The following is a 14,272-nucleotide window of genomic DNA, read 5'->3' as shown; positions in this document are numbered from 1 at the left end:
CGAAACCCTAGCCACCCGATCCGCCCGAAACCCTAGCCGCCCGATCCGCCGCCAACCCCGCCGCCCGATCCACCCCGCCACCTTGCGCCACGTCGCCGCCCCGCCGCCGCCACCGTCCCATTCTACGAGGTAGCCACCGTTTTAAAAAACGATTGGTTTTTCGTAAACCTAGATCTCGTTTTTTTAGAAACGGTTTTATTTCAGTTTTCACGGTTTATTTATTTTGTGGACGTTCGTCCGTACGTTCGTTTTAACGAACAACGTTCATCCATTAGCCACAGACAGTGAACGTTCGTTTGTTAGCCCGTTTGTCAGTTTTTCTTTTTCCAAGGTTTTCGGCGATTATTTTCGATCGCGATTTCTGCCCTGATTTTCGTTTTAGTTTATCTTTTCGCTCGTTTGTCGGAATCAGGCGATTCAAGCGCCTAGATATTTGTCTCGAAGCCCTCTTTATGTTTAGCCAACTTGAACAAGATTTTGGCACTGTAAAATTTGACTTTAGTTCAGATTAGTAATCGAATCTTGTTTCTTTCGCGGTTTGAGTTTCTTTGCTCCGTTTGATTTGATTCTTTTTGCAAACCGGAGTTCTTCAGTTGAACTTTCTGGTTAGATCTTCTTATTTGAGTTTTACCCGTGCATATTTGCTAGATTGATTATGTATGCTATTGTTTGTTTGCGATAGAACACCCGGAGTGCGAAGCGTGCTACTACGAGTCTCTAGGATTTGCAGATCGTCAGCAAGGCAAGTAACACTTTGATCATACCCCTTTATCACCCAATTTTTATGCATTAGTTTCAACCCTCACACATTGCATGAGTAGGATCTCTTAACTTGTGGGTCTGGGAAGTAGATGATGAGGTAGAACCTATTACCTGTTTTATTATCAAACCCTGGGAGTTACTTCTACGTTAGGCTTATACTGCCATGCTATGCTCGTAGACATGGATTGGGTTTGAGTGTATCCATGACAGTTGAGAGATTGTTAATTAATGGTTCAACTTAAGGTGGCAACTTTAATACACATCTAGGTGGATTGCTTGTGGGCACCTGGAGAATCCAGTGTTGTCCTAGGATATCCCAGAGTGCCCGTGTGATCATCCTACGTTCTGCCACCCAGGCTCAAAGGGATCATAAGATTATTTCATGCTAGAAACTTCCGTGTGCAGCCACAAGCTATTATGGGCTCTATCATAGTTGAGTAAGTTGTGGGAAACCTTTCCATGATGGGCTAGCAGATGTAGGGGATTGTAGGTGTACCGGCCTATCTATCGGTTAAGGGGACCTCTTCGGAAAGACTGTGTCTCGGTCATACGTTTCTCAAACACCATGCAGTGCGAGAAATACAACGGAGGAGATCGAGTCTTGTGGGGAAAAGTGCGCAAACCTCTGCAGAGTGTACAAACTAATCATGGTTAGGTGTTTCCGGATATGGACATCTTGAGTATCTGGTTCTTGGATTATCATATGGATCTCATCACTCTAAATAAATTTTGTTGGGATGATAATTATTTTTAATTGGGATTGAGTTGGAGGAACCTTCTCAATGTTGTTCAACTACCATGATAGTTAAATAAAATATATTCCTTTGTTGTAGGGAAAAATTAGCTTTTCGCAAAACATTTTAACCATAGAGCCTCCACCAGCCATATATGCATGTAGTGATAGTTTTTATCTGTTCATTACTCTCCTGTGTTACAATGCCAGCATATTCCATGTGCTGACCCGTTTTTGGGCTGCAACGTATCATGTTGCAGACTTTTCAGACGAGGAGTAAGGTGTGATAGGTTGTTTGTCATGCACTCAGCTATGTCGTTGGAGTTGATGGACTCACTTTATCTTCCAAGCCTTCCGCTGTTATCGTATTAGATGGCCTTAAGCCATATTTATTGTAATAGGTTCTCTCTTGAGACATTCGATGTAATAAGTGTGTGATTGCCACTCTGTTATAAATCCTTCGAGTACTGTGTGTGTCAGCATTACCGATCCAGGGATGACACTGAAGCACAGAGACTTGACCGTTTGAGGTCAGGTCGCTAGAAGATGGTATCAGAGCACATGCTGAATGTAGGACATGACCACTAAGAAAATACATAGGCCACTCTTCTCTACTCATTTCTGACTCCTCTCCATTTTCTACTCTTTAGGATGTCGGACTCAAGGAATAAGTTTGCACAACCGGATGAAGACACACCTTTTGGAAGACACTTGAAGGAAGTCACTAGGTACCTGAACATTGGAATACCAAGCTTCACTGAGACCTATACCGCCACTTTACCAGAAGAGGAGCGCTGGATGATTCAAGTTCAAGTTCCAGGAAGGACATTCACGCCAGTCACTTAACCCATAGAGTTTTCCTTTGATGCACCCACCTGGAGTCTAGGCAAGAGTATGGCCACCCACATTGCTATAAGACGCATCAGCGAAGTTTACCACAAGGAGCTTAAGGACACTATCTACCAGATATGTGGGTGCCGAGATGAGAAATGGGAGATGATCAGCACCAGGAAGGACAGGTCCATTGCAGCATTCATCCAGGAATAAAACCATCACATTCATTGCCAGGAGAACCAGATGTGCACAAGCAGGATAGATTTGCAGAAGGCGATGAACATGATCACAGAGCTAGAAGAAGAGCTTAAGTCTACACACGATGGATATGAGGAGGAAATGATGATACTTGTGGAGAAGAATGACGACATAACAAGGGAGCTAGGAATTTTCATGGGAGACCCCGTGCCAGGAGGAGAAGACGACGAACCTAAGGAGATTCTTTCTGAAGACTACATCATCATCGTCGACACCGACTCCGGCCCTGATAGTAGTGATGATGACTATGAAGACAAAGCTAGAGTGGATATCATGGACTCTTCCACCGATCAAAATTTCTAGTAGACCACCATACTATTAGTAGTACTCCCCATGTAAATATTAGTAGTCTGAGCACTATAACGATAGTTAGACCGGTTGTATGCCCTTGCTTGATTGATTGAGTGATATGATATGATTGTGTTTGTCTCATGTGCATATGGGTAGTGTTTTCTCATTAGACCTCATTCTACTCTAATCTCTTCCATCTAAACCCATCAGATGCCTCCGAGACGTGACCCCGGGTTTGCCTTCCCACCGGAGCTCACTCAGTTGATCCAGCAGCGGAATACATTGATACAGTTGCTAGTTCAAAACCAAGGCAACAACAACAACAAGCCTCCGCCACCACCACCAGTTGACAACTTAGCCCGCTTTCCGAGGTTGCAGCCGCCGGTGTTTTCCAGTAGCACCGAGCCAACAGTTGCTGATGATTGGCTACGTATGATTGGAAGGGAGTTAACCATTACCGGTTGCACAGATGCTGAGAAGGTGCGTTTTGCCACACACCAATTGGATGGACCCGCAGCCGCATGGTAGGAGAATTACACAGCCACTTTTCCTATAGCCAATGTCACTTGGGAGCAGTTTCAGCAAGCATTCCGCACAGCCCACGTGTCCACTGGAGCTATGAGCATGAAGAAGCATGAGTTTTGCAACTTACGCCAAGGGAACCGTACTGTAGGCCAATACGTGGAGGAGTTTAGTAAGTTATCTCGCTATGCTCCAGATGATGTGGCCACAGATGCCGCGAAGCAGGAGAAGTTTATGGAAGGGTTGAATGATGGGATGAGTATGCAGTTAATGGTGGCCACATTTAACAACTACCAGGAGTTGGTAGATAAAGCTCTCATGATCGAAGGGAAGCAACAACAGATAGAGAGCCGCAAGAGGAAATATGGACAAGGGAAGTACAATTCAGGAGCTCAGCAGAAGCCTCGCTTTACCCCGAACTCGGGAGGGCTTACCCATAACCATGGAGGCCACACTCACAATGGAGGAAGTTCTCATAATCATAATGGCCCAAAGAATGGGAATGGGAATGGAGCAAGCAGCAATGAGAACCGCTCCAATCTAGCCACACCTGCCAAGAGGGACCTAAGCCATGTTACTTGTTTCAAGTGCGGGAAGACTGGACACTATGCCACTAAGTGCCCTGAAGCGAAGAACGGAAATGGTAATGGGAGCTCTGGGAAGAAGCCCAATCCATTTAACAAAGGACAAGTGAACCACGTGAACGTGGAGGAGGTTGAAGAGCAACCTAATGCAGTTATCGATAAGTTTTTAGTTAAGTCGTTTACCGCAATCGTTCTTTTTGATACTGGTGCATCACATCATACATATCAAGGGGATTTGTGGATAAGTATAAGTTGCCCACTAAAGTTCTTAAGACACCTATGCTAGTAACCTCACCTGGAGCCGAGTATATGGCAATCAGTGGATGTTTTCAGATGCCATTAACCATAGGTAGTCATGTTTTCCCCTCTGACTTGATAATTCTGGAGTCGCAAGGATTGGATGTGATACTAGGAATGGATTGGCTATCGATGTATGGAGGAAACATCGATTGCGCTAGTAAGTCAATTCTACTTACCACCCCGGAGGGAAAAAGGATCAAGTATGTATCCAGGCATGTGCCAAGGAGAACCCAAGTAAATTCTCTCACGGGAGTTGTTCAGGAGGAAGTGCCTATTGTGAAGGATTACCTAGATGTATTTCCAGAGGAGTTACCAGGCATGCCGCCAGATCGAGACATAGAGTTTTTGATAGAGCTGTTGCCAGGCACCGGGCCTATATCAAAGAGACCATACCGGATGCCCGCGAATGATCTGGAGGAGATCAAGAAACAGATTAAGGAGTTATTGGAGAAAGGTTACATTCAACGAAGTTCATCACCATGGGGAGCCCCAGTGCTATTGGTTAAGAAGGATAAGTCTCTGAGAATGGTTGTTGATTATCGGGCATTGAATTAACTGACAATCAAGAACAAGTACCCATTGCTGATGATCAATGATCTGTTTGACCAGCTGCAAGGAGCTAAAGTGTTTTCGAAGATTGATCTGTGATCAGGATATCACCAGCTGAAGATTCGAGAAAAGGATATACCTAAGACAACTTTTACCACAAGGTATGGGCTATATGAGTACACAGTTATGTCATTTGGATTGACTAATGCCCCTGCATATTTCATGAGTATGATGAATAAGGTGTTCATGGATAAGTTTGTTGTGGTGTTCATTGATGATATCTTGGTATACTCAAAGGATGAAGAGGAACAAAAGGAACATTTGCGTTTGGTTCTGGAGAAGCTCAGGGAACATCAGTTATATGCCAAGTTTAGCAAATGTGAGTTCTGGTTGAAGGAAGTTGGATTTCTTGGACATGTTATATCAGGAGAAGGTATAGCAGTGGACCCTACCAAGGTTAAATCAGTCACTGAGTGGTTGGCACCCACCTCAGTTGGAGAGATCCGCGGTTTTCTTGGACTCGCGGGATACTATCGGAGGTTCATTGAAAATTTCTCTAAGATTGCGAAGCCTATGACGAAGTTGTTGAAGAAGGACACTAAGTTCCATTGGACTGAAGAATGTGAAGCAAGTTTCCAGGAGTTGAAGAAAACGTTTGAATACGGCCCCAGTGCTGATTCTACCGGATATACGCAAGGATTTCCAGGTGTATTGTGACGCATCTCACTTAGGACTTGGAGGAGTACTTATGCAAGACAGAAGAGTTGTTTCATATGCCTCATGACAACTTCGACCGCATGAGTTGAATTATGCCACGCATGATTTGGAGTTGGTAGCGGTAGTGCATGCGCTAAAAACCTGGAGACATTTTCTTATTGGGAACCATTGTGATGTGTACACGGATCATAAGAGTTTGAAGTACATTTTCACACAGAAGGAGTTGAACCTCAGGCAAAGGAGATGGTTGGAGCTTATAAAGGATTACGATATGAAATTACACTATCATCCAGGCAAGGCCAATGTCGTAGCGGACGCTTTGAGCTGGAAGAGTTATGCTAATACCTTAGTAACAGGAGGTTTGCCAAGGGAGTTACCTGAAGATTTCAGGGAGCTATGTTTAGAGATTATTCCTAGAGGTTTTAAAACCATGGAAGTTCACTCGACATTGTTGGGAAAGATTCGAGAAGCCCAGAAGGAGGATAAAGAAATTGTCGAGATAAAGGAGAATATGAGTGAAGGCAAAGCCAAAGGTTTTCGTGAGGATGAGAACGACACCTTGTGGTTTTAGGATCGTATATATGTGCCCAATAATGCAGAGATTAGGAAGTTGATACTACAGGAGGCTCATGACTCACCATACTTGATACATCCCGGAAACACCAAGATGTATTTGGATTTGAAGGAGCGTTTCTGGTGGACTGGAATGAAGAAAGATATTGCCGAGTATGTAGCCATATGTGATGTGTGTCAGAGAGTGAAGGCAGAACATTAGAAGCCAGCAGGATTGCTGCAGCCTATGCCGATACCCGAATGGAAGTGGGATAAGCTTGGCATGGATTTTATCACCGGGTTACCCAGGACCCGATCGGGATATGATTCTATCTGGGTAGTAGTGGACTGCTTGACCAAAGTAGCTCACTTTATCCCAGTGAAAACCACATATACAAGTGCGAAGTTGGCCAAGATATACATGACCAGGATCGTATGTCTGCACTGAGTTCCGAGGACCATCGTATCAGATAGAGGAACACAGTTTACTTCAAAGTTTTGGCACCAACTGCACCAGACTTTGGGAACCAGGCTGGAGTTCAGTATAGCTTTTCACCCGCAGACAGATGGACAGACTGAGAGAGTCAATCAGATTCTGGAGGACATGTTGAGAGCTTGTGCGCTAGACTACGGGTCTAGTTGGGATGATAATTTACCCTACGCGGAGTTCTCGTACAACAACAGCTACCAGGCCAGTTTGAAGATGGCACCATTTGAAGCCATATACGGAAGAGGATGCCAAACACCGTTGATGTGGGATGAAGTTGGAGACCACTAGTTGTTTAGACCAGATTTGATTAAGGAGTCCGAAGAGAAGGTTAAGCTGATTTGAGATAGACTGAAGGTAGCTCAGTTCAGACAGAAGAGTTATGCAGACTTGAAACACTAGGAGGTAGTCTATGAAATCGGAGACATAGCATATCTATGAGTGTCACCTCTGTGAGGAGTTAAGCGTTTTGGAGTTAAGGGAAAGTTAGCCCCGAGATTTGTAGGGCCGTACCGAGTTTTGGAACACATGGGAGAGGTTGCCTACATGTTGGAGTTACCCGAAGGACTGTCAGGAGTACATGATGCATTTCACGTTTCCCAGTTGAAGAAGTGTCATGCTGAGATGGCCGATATTCCTCTCAGAGATACAGTGCCCCTAGAAGCAATTCGGTTAGACAGTGATTTGACATATGAGGAGAAACCAGTTAGGATTCTCAAATTTACCAGTCGAGTTACCCGCAGCAAGGTTATCAAGTTTTGCAAAGTTCAGTGAAGCCACCATACCGAGGACGAAGCCAGTTGGGAACGAGAGGATGATCTACTCAAAGACCACCCACACCTATTCTCTAGCCAACCCGAATCTCGAGGGCGAGATTCATCTTAAGGGGGGTAGGTTTGTAACATCCCAAATTTTCAATTTGGAATGTTATACATAGGTCATTCATGCATATCATACTTATTTGCATTTCGTTTTGTGATCCTCGAAATCCTAAGCAACTCAAGGACCCTCGGAGAGAGTTGGGGATTTTCCTAGTTCTCATATTTGAACTTTCCTCAAATATCGAAACAAGGATCACTTTGGTTTTAATTATTTTTCTCTTCGAAAATATTTCAATTTAAAATTATATGAGAGGAGATAATATTACTTCTCGAAAATAAATGAAATATCGGAGGAAAAATATTAAAATAAAATAAATAAATTTTATTTGGATTTTACTGCAATTTTATTTGAATTAGGAAAATACACGTTTTTCAAAATTTCATTAGAGGCCCAAATAAATGTTCACCTTATCAGGCATATTTTTAGAGGACGGGGAAAATTTATTTTGGGATTTTTGGAGTCTGTTTAGTATTTCTTTTCTTCGTTTTTCTGCGCGTCAGAATTTAAAAAAAAAACGAACCACCTTACCGGCCCGTGTCCGCCTGGGACACCGACCCGACCAGTCCTCTTTAAAGGCCGAAGGCCCGAGCCGCCAGCCCCACGCGCGATCCGCCCGAAACCCTAGCCGCCTGATCCACCGCCAGCCCCGCCGCCCGATCTGCCCCGCCGCCGCCGACACCGGACGCTGCCGCAGCCCCGCTGCCGGCCGCTGCCGCCCGCCGCCGTTGGAGTACGCTGCCGCCGCCGCCAGAGTACACCGCCGTCGCTGTCCCATTCTACTAGGTAGCCGCCGTTTTTTAAAAACCGATTGGTTTTTCGTAAACCTAGATCTCGTTTTTTTAGAATCGGTTTTATTTCGGTTTTCGTGGTTTATTTATTTTGCGGACGTTCGTCTGTATGTTTGTTTTAACGAACGCCGTTCATCCGTTAGCCGCAGACAACGAACGTTCGTTCGTTAGCCTGTTCGTCAGTTTTTCTTTTTCCAGGGTTTTCCGTGATTATTTTTTATCGTGATTTTCGTCCTGATTTTCGTTTTAGTTTATCTTTTCGCCCGTTTGTCAGAATCAGGCGATTCAAGCGCCTGGATCTTCGTCTCGAAGCCCTCTTTCTGTTTAACCAACTTGAACAAGATTTTGGCACTGTAAAATTTGACTTTAGTCTAGATTAGTAATCGGATCTTGTTTCTTTCGAAGTTTGAGTTTCGTTGCTCCGTTTGATTTGATTCTTTTTGCAAACCGGAGTTCTTCAGTTGAACTTTCTGGTTAGATCTTCTCATTTGAGTTTTACCCATGCATCTTTGCTGGATTGCTTATGTACGCTATTGTTTTTGTGATAGAACACCCAGAGTGTGAAGCATGCTACTACGAGTCTCTAGGATTTGCAGATCGTCAACAAGGCAAGTAACACTTTGATCATACCCCTTTATCACCCAGTTTTTATGCATTAGTTTCAACCCTCACACATTGCATGAGTAGGATCTCTTAACTTGTGGGTCTAGGAAGTAGATGATGAGGTAGAACCTATTACCTGCTTTATTATCAAACCCTAGGAGTTACTTCTACGCTATGCTTATACTGCCATGCTATGCTCGTAGACATGGATTGGGTTTGAGTGTATCCATGACAGTCGAGAGATTGTTAATTAATGGTTCAACTTAAGGTGGCAACTTTAATACACATCTGGGTGGATTGCTTGTGGGCACCTGGAGAATCCAATGTTGTCCTAGGATATCCCGGAGTACCCGTGTGATCATCCTACGGTCCGCCACCCAGGCTCAAAGGGATCATAAGATTATTTCATGCTAGAAACTTCCGTATGCAGCCACAAGGGATCATAAGTTGTGGGAAACCTTTCCATGATGGTCTAGCAGATGTAGGGGATTGTTGGTGTACCGGCCTATCTATCAGTTAAGGGGACCTCTTCGGAAAGACTATGTCTCGGTCATCCGTTTCTCAAACACCATGCAATGCGAGAAATACAACAGAGGAGATCGAGTCTTGTGGGGAAAAGTGCGCAGACTTCCGTAGAGTGTACAAACTAATCATGGTTAGCCGTGTCCCCGTTTATGGACATCTTGAGTATCTGGTTCTTGGATTATCATATGGATCTCATCGCTCTAAATAAATTTTGTTGGGTTGATAATTATTTTTAATTGGGATTGAGTTGGAGGAACCTTCTCAATGTTGTTCAACTACCATGATAGTTAAATAAAATATATTCCTTTGTTGTAGGGAAAAATTAGCTTTTCCCTAAATATTTTAACCATAGAGCCTCCACCAGCCATATATGCATGTAGTGATAGTTTTTATCTGTTCATTACTCTCCTGTGTTACAATGCCAGCATATTCCATGTGTTGACCCATTTTCGGGCTGCAACATATCATGTTGCAGACTTTTCAGACGAGGAGTAAGGTGCGATAGGTCGTTTGTCATGCACTCAGCTATGCCGTTGGAGTTGATGGACTCACTTTATCTTCCAAGCCTTCCGCTGTTATCGTATTAGATGGCCTTAAGCCATATTTATTGTAATAAGTTCTCTCTTGAGACATTCGATGTAATAAGTGTGTGATTGCCACTCTGTTATAAATCCTTCGAGTACTATGTGTGTCAGCATTACCGATCCAGGGATGACACTAAAGCACAGAGACTTGACCGTTTGAGGTCGGGTCGCTACACCTACCTAGGGATTGAGCAAGATCCCTCAAGTAAGTTGTCATCGGTGCAAAAAGGCAATAAAAATTGCTTCTAAAAGTGTGAGATCATTTGGTGTAAGATAAAATTGAGCGTTTACGAACTTGGATGACAAAGAATAAAAGCGACAGACTGCATAATAAAGGTTGTCATCTTAAGGGGCAATACAACGTGACGTGCTCTTGCACTAAGGGATTGAGCATACAAACAAATAAGCGCATGGCAACCTCTGCTTCCCTCTGCGAAGGGCATATCTTTTACTTTTATGCAAAGAGTCAAAGTTTTTGTCTCTATTCCTTTTATTTTTCTCCTTTGGCAAGCATCATGTGGTGAGGAAAGATCTAGGCACATATGTCGAGTTGAATATAGATGGCATGAGTTATTATTATTGACATCACTCTCAAGGTGAGTATGTTGGGAGGCGAAATTATAAGCCCCTATCTTTCTATGTGTCTGGTTGAAACGTTTTGCTTAGGGGTACGAGGTGAGTGTTAGCAATCATAGAAGACTATATGATGGTTGAGTATGTGGACTTTCCTAAAGGCTCCTACACGTGACCCTTCCTGAAAAGATGATGAATTGTAGTTGCAAAGTTGACTAAGAACATAGTTTGTTGGTTTCTAATAGAGTTGTTGCTTTATACTTCGATTGTGTGATGAACTATTACTTATTCATGAGAAGTATATGATAAAAGTTCTATGATAAAAGTCCTATGTTTAATTTTGTTGTTGTTATAATAGTCAACATGATGCTTCTATGTCCGTATTTTGTTTTTATCGACACCTCTCTCTCAAAGCATGTGGACATGTTTTCGATTTTGGTTTTCGCTTGAGGACAAGCGAGGTTTAAGCCTGGGGGAGTTGATACGTCCATTTTGCATCATGTTTTCTTACTACTATTTATAATGTTTTTATCCATAATAATGCTTTTTGGAGTAAATCTAATGCCTTTTCTCTGATTATTTGCAAGGAACACACCAAGAGGGAGAATTCTGGCAGCTGGAAATCTGGACCTGGAAAAGCTACATCAGGCCACCTATTTTGCACAACTCCAAATGAGCTGAAACTTCACGGAGATTTTTTATAGATTATTTAAGAAATACTGGAGCCAATAAAAACCAGAGGGGCCCACCCGGTGGGCACAACCCACTGGGTGCGTCAGCCCCCCCAGGCGCGCCCTAGTGGGTTGTGGCCTCCTCGACCCACCTCCGGTGACCATCTTCTGGTATATAAGTCATTTTGACATAGAAAAAAAAATAAGAGGAGGACTTTCGGGACGAAGCACCACCGCCTCAAGGCGGAACTTGGGCAGGAGCACTTTTGCCCTCCGGCGGAGCGATTCCGCCGGGGGAACTTCCCTCCCGGAGGGGGAAATCACTGTCATCATCATCACCAACAACTTTCCCATCTTGGGGAGGGCAATCTCCATCAACATCTTCAACAACACCATCTCCTCTCAAACCCTACTTCATCTCTTGTGTTCAATCTTGTTACCGGAACTATAGATTGGTACTTGTGGGTGACTAGTAGTGTTGATTACATCTTGTAGTTTATTACTATATGGTTTATTTGGTGGAAGATTATATGTTCAAATCCATTATGCTATTTAATACTCCTCTGATGATGAACATGATTATCATTTGTGAGTAGTTACTTTTGTTCTTGAGGTCACGGGAGAAATCATGTTGCAAATAATCATGTGAACCTTATATGTGTTTGATATTTTGATAGTATGTATGTTGTTATTCCCTTGGTGGTCTCATGTGAACGTCGACTACATGACACTTCACCATATTTGGGCCTAAGAGAATGCATTTTGGAGTAGCAATTAGATGGTGGGTTGCGATAGTGACAAAAGCTTAAACCCCAGTTTATGCGCTATTCCTTAAGGGACCGATTGGATCCAAAAGTTTAACGCTATGGTTAGAATTTATTCTTAATACTTTTCTCGTAGTTGCGGATGCTTGCGGGAGGGTTAATCATAAGTAGGAGGTTTGTTCAAGCAAGAATAGAATCTAAGCACCAGTCCACCCACATATCAAATTATCAAAGTAGTGAGCACAAATCAAACCAACATGATGAAAGTGACTAGATGAAATTCTCGTGTACCCTCAAGAACACTTTGCTTATCATAAGAGACCATTTTGGCCTATCCTTTGTCTCAAAAGGATTGGGCTACCTTGCTGCACTTTTTTTTTACTATTATCGTTACAAATTATCTTGCTATCAAACTACTCGCTACTTACAATTTTAGCACTTGCAGACAATACCTTACTAAAAACCACTTGTCATTTGCTTCTGCTCCTCGTTGGGTTTGACACTCTTACTTATCGAAAAGAGCTACAATTGACCCCCTATACTTGTGGGTCATCAGTAAACCGCTAGAATTGTAAATGAGAGACTTGAGATAAGTGGGATTAAAGCGTTCATAGGGATTCCTGAATCCCCTCTAGTGTGCATCTATAGCGGCGCCTAAACATAATTTTACTTCAGATTTCTAAGCCACTTTACATGTTTCTCTTTGTGGGCAGAGCCGGTACAGATATGTGCATACACGCGACAGCTCCGTGTCACATACGCCACCACCATTCTTCCCCACTCCAGTTATCAAACAGTAATTAAGGGGAAAGATGTCCCCGTGGACGTAGCCAAAGTGGTCTCCGTTTTACCGCCTGCTGGAATGATCCGCTACGATGGGAGATGGGGCCTATCATGTCATCCACCTCTGCAACCACATAGTTCGCCAACAATAATAACCTTCTGTCTAAAGTTGGCATACATAGGATGGTCGACTTCACCCAATGTCAAGAAGATTATTGACATAAACATGAAAAGAGGATGTCAAATCCTAATATCAATCGATCTATTGCACACTAGGGTTTATCCATGTCCCCGAGAACTAAGGGAACTACTCACACATGAGGGAAACAAACATCATACCACCAAAGATGGGAAACATGAACGAATCGCACATGTAATACACAAGTTATTCCTTTAGGGTTCTTGATATTACAATAGGGGAAAGATAGATGGTCATGATGATGACAATGGGGATGATGGTGGAGCCTTCTTGATGAAGATGGTGGAGGCGGCCTCCTCCTTGTCGGTTCCTCCCTCCGGATCACTCTGGAGTCTAGGGTTCCTTGTTCTGGATGAGTTTCTGGTGTCTCTGGGCGTCTGACTTATGATCCGTCTTCAAGGGGTGAGTATAGTTGATCCAGCAGTGGCGATGGCACTCCATATGAGCGCTCATAGGGGCGGGTGCAGTCATATGGAAAGCCATCTTTTGCTCTGGACATCCTGCGTCAACTGCTTCTTTGCCCATTTTGCTTCTTTCTCTTATGGTAGGTGATTATCACTTTAATTTTGTGATTCCACTACCATTTCTAAGATTTCTTCCATATAATAATATTTGGTCCAAAAAGCTTTATCTGAGGAAAACGACAAATAGAAGTGCGCGAACATGGTAAAATCCCACTAAGCCTATGGTGTGGGAACAAAAATACTAACAAAATAATCACATAATTTGGACTCATCAATCGTCCTCAAGCAACATAGAGAGAAATCTGAATCATAAGGACTTCATTTGTTTAAACTGAAATAACGAGAATGTTTTGGTTCACTTACGATCGTTACGCCCAGATAGCCCTCCGCTTCTTGACCTGAAAACTTAGTTTAGGTGTAGCGTGGCATGATTATTGTGCAAGTGTTAGTGAAGCAAAGATAATCAACACAAAGTTTTCGATCTACTAGATAAAACAACTTTGCAACACTCAATTATGTTTTTCCTAGACATCACTTGCTTGCAGGGAATGCACGGAAGAGTTTTTCTTTAATGAAGCCATAAAAACATAAGTTAGGGAGTGAAAGGCATGTAGAAAAACATGACGCTAGAGTGCTCATAAACATACCCACAATTATCTCATTCTCAAGGCTCTCAAGCACTTTATTTCAATCACTTTTTGTTGAAACTTTGGTTGTCACGTGAAGGGATTATGCCAAATAAGTGATCATCTGTAGAGTTTCGATGTGGCTTAATTTTTTGGAACTATGGACCTTTGATGTATGTCTGTTTTGAGATCTTTTGATCAGTGCCCTTTATTTACCACAT

The sequence above is a fragment of the Triticum urartu genome, chromosome 5 (genome assembly GCF_003073215.2).
Source record: "Triticum urartu cultivar G1812 chromosome 5, Tu2.1, whole genome shotgun sequence".
Taxonomy (NCBI): domain Eukaryota; kingdom Viridiplantae; phylum Streptophyta; class Magnoliopsida; order Poales; family Poaceae; genus Triticum; species Triticum urartu.
Note: the sequence above shows the minus strand (reverse complement) of the source record.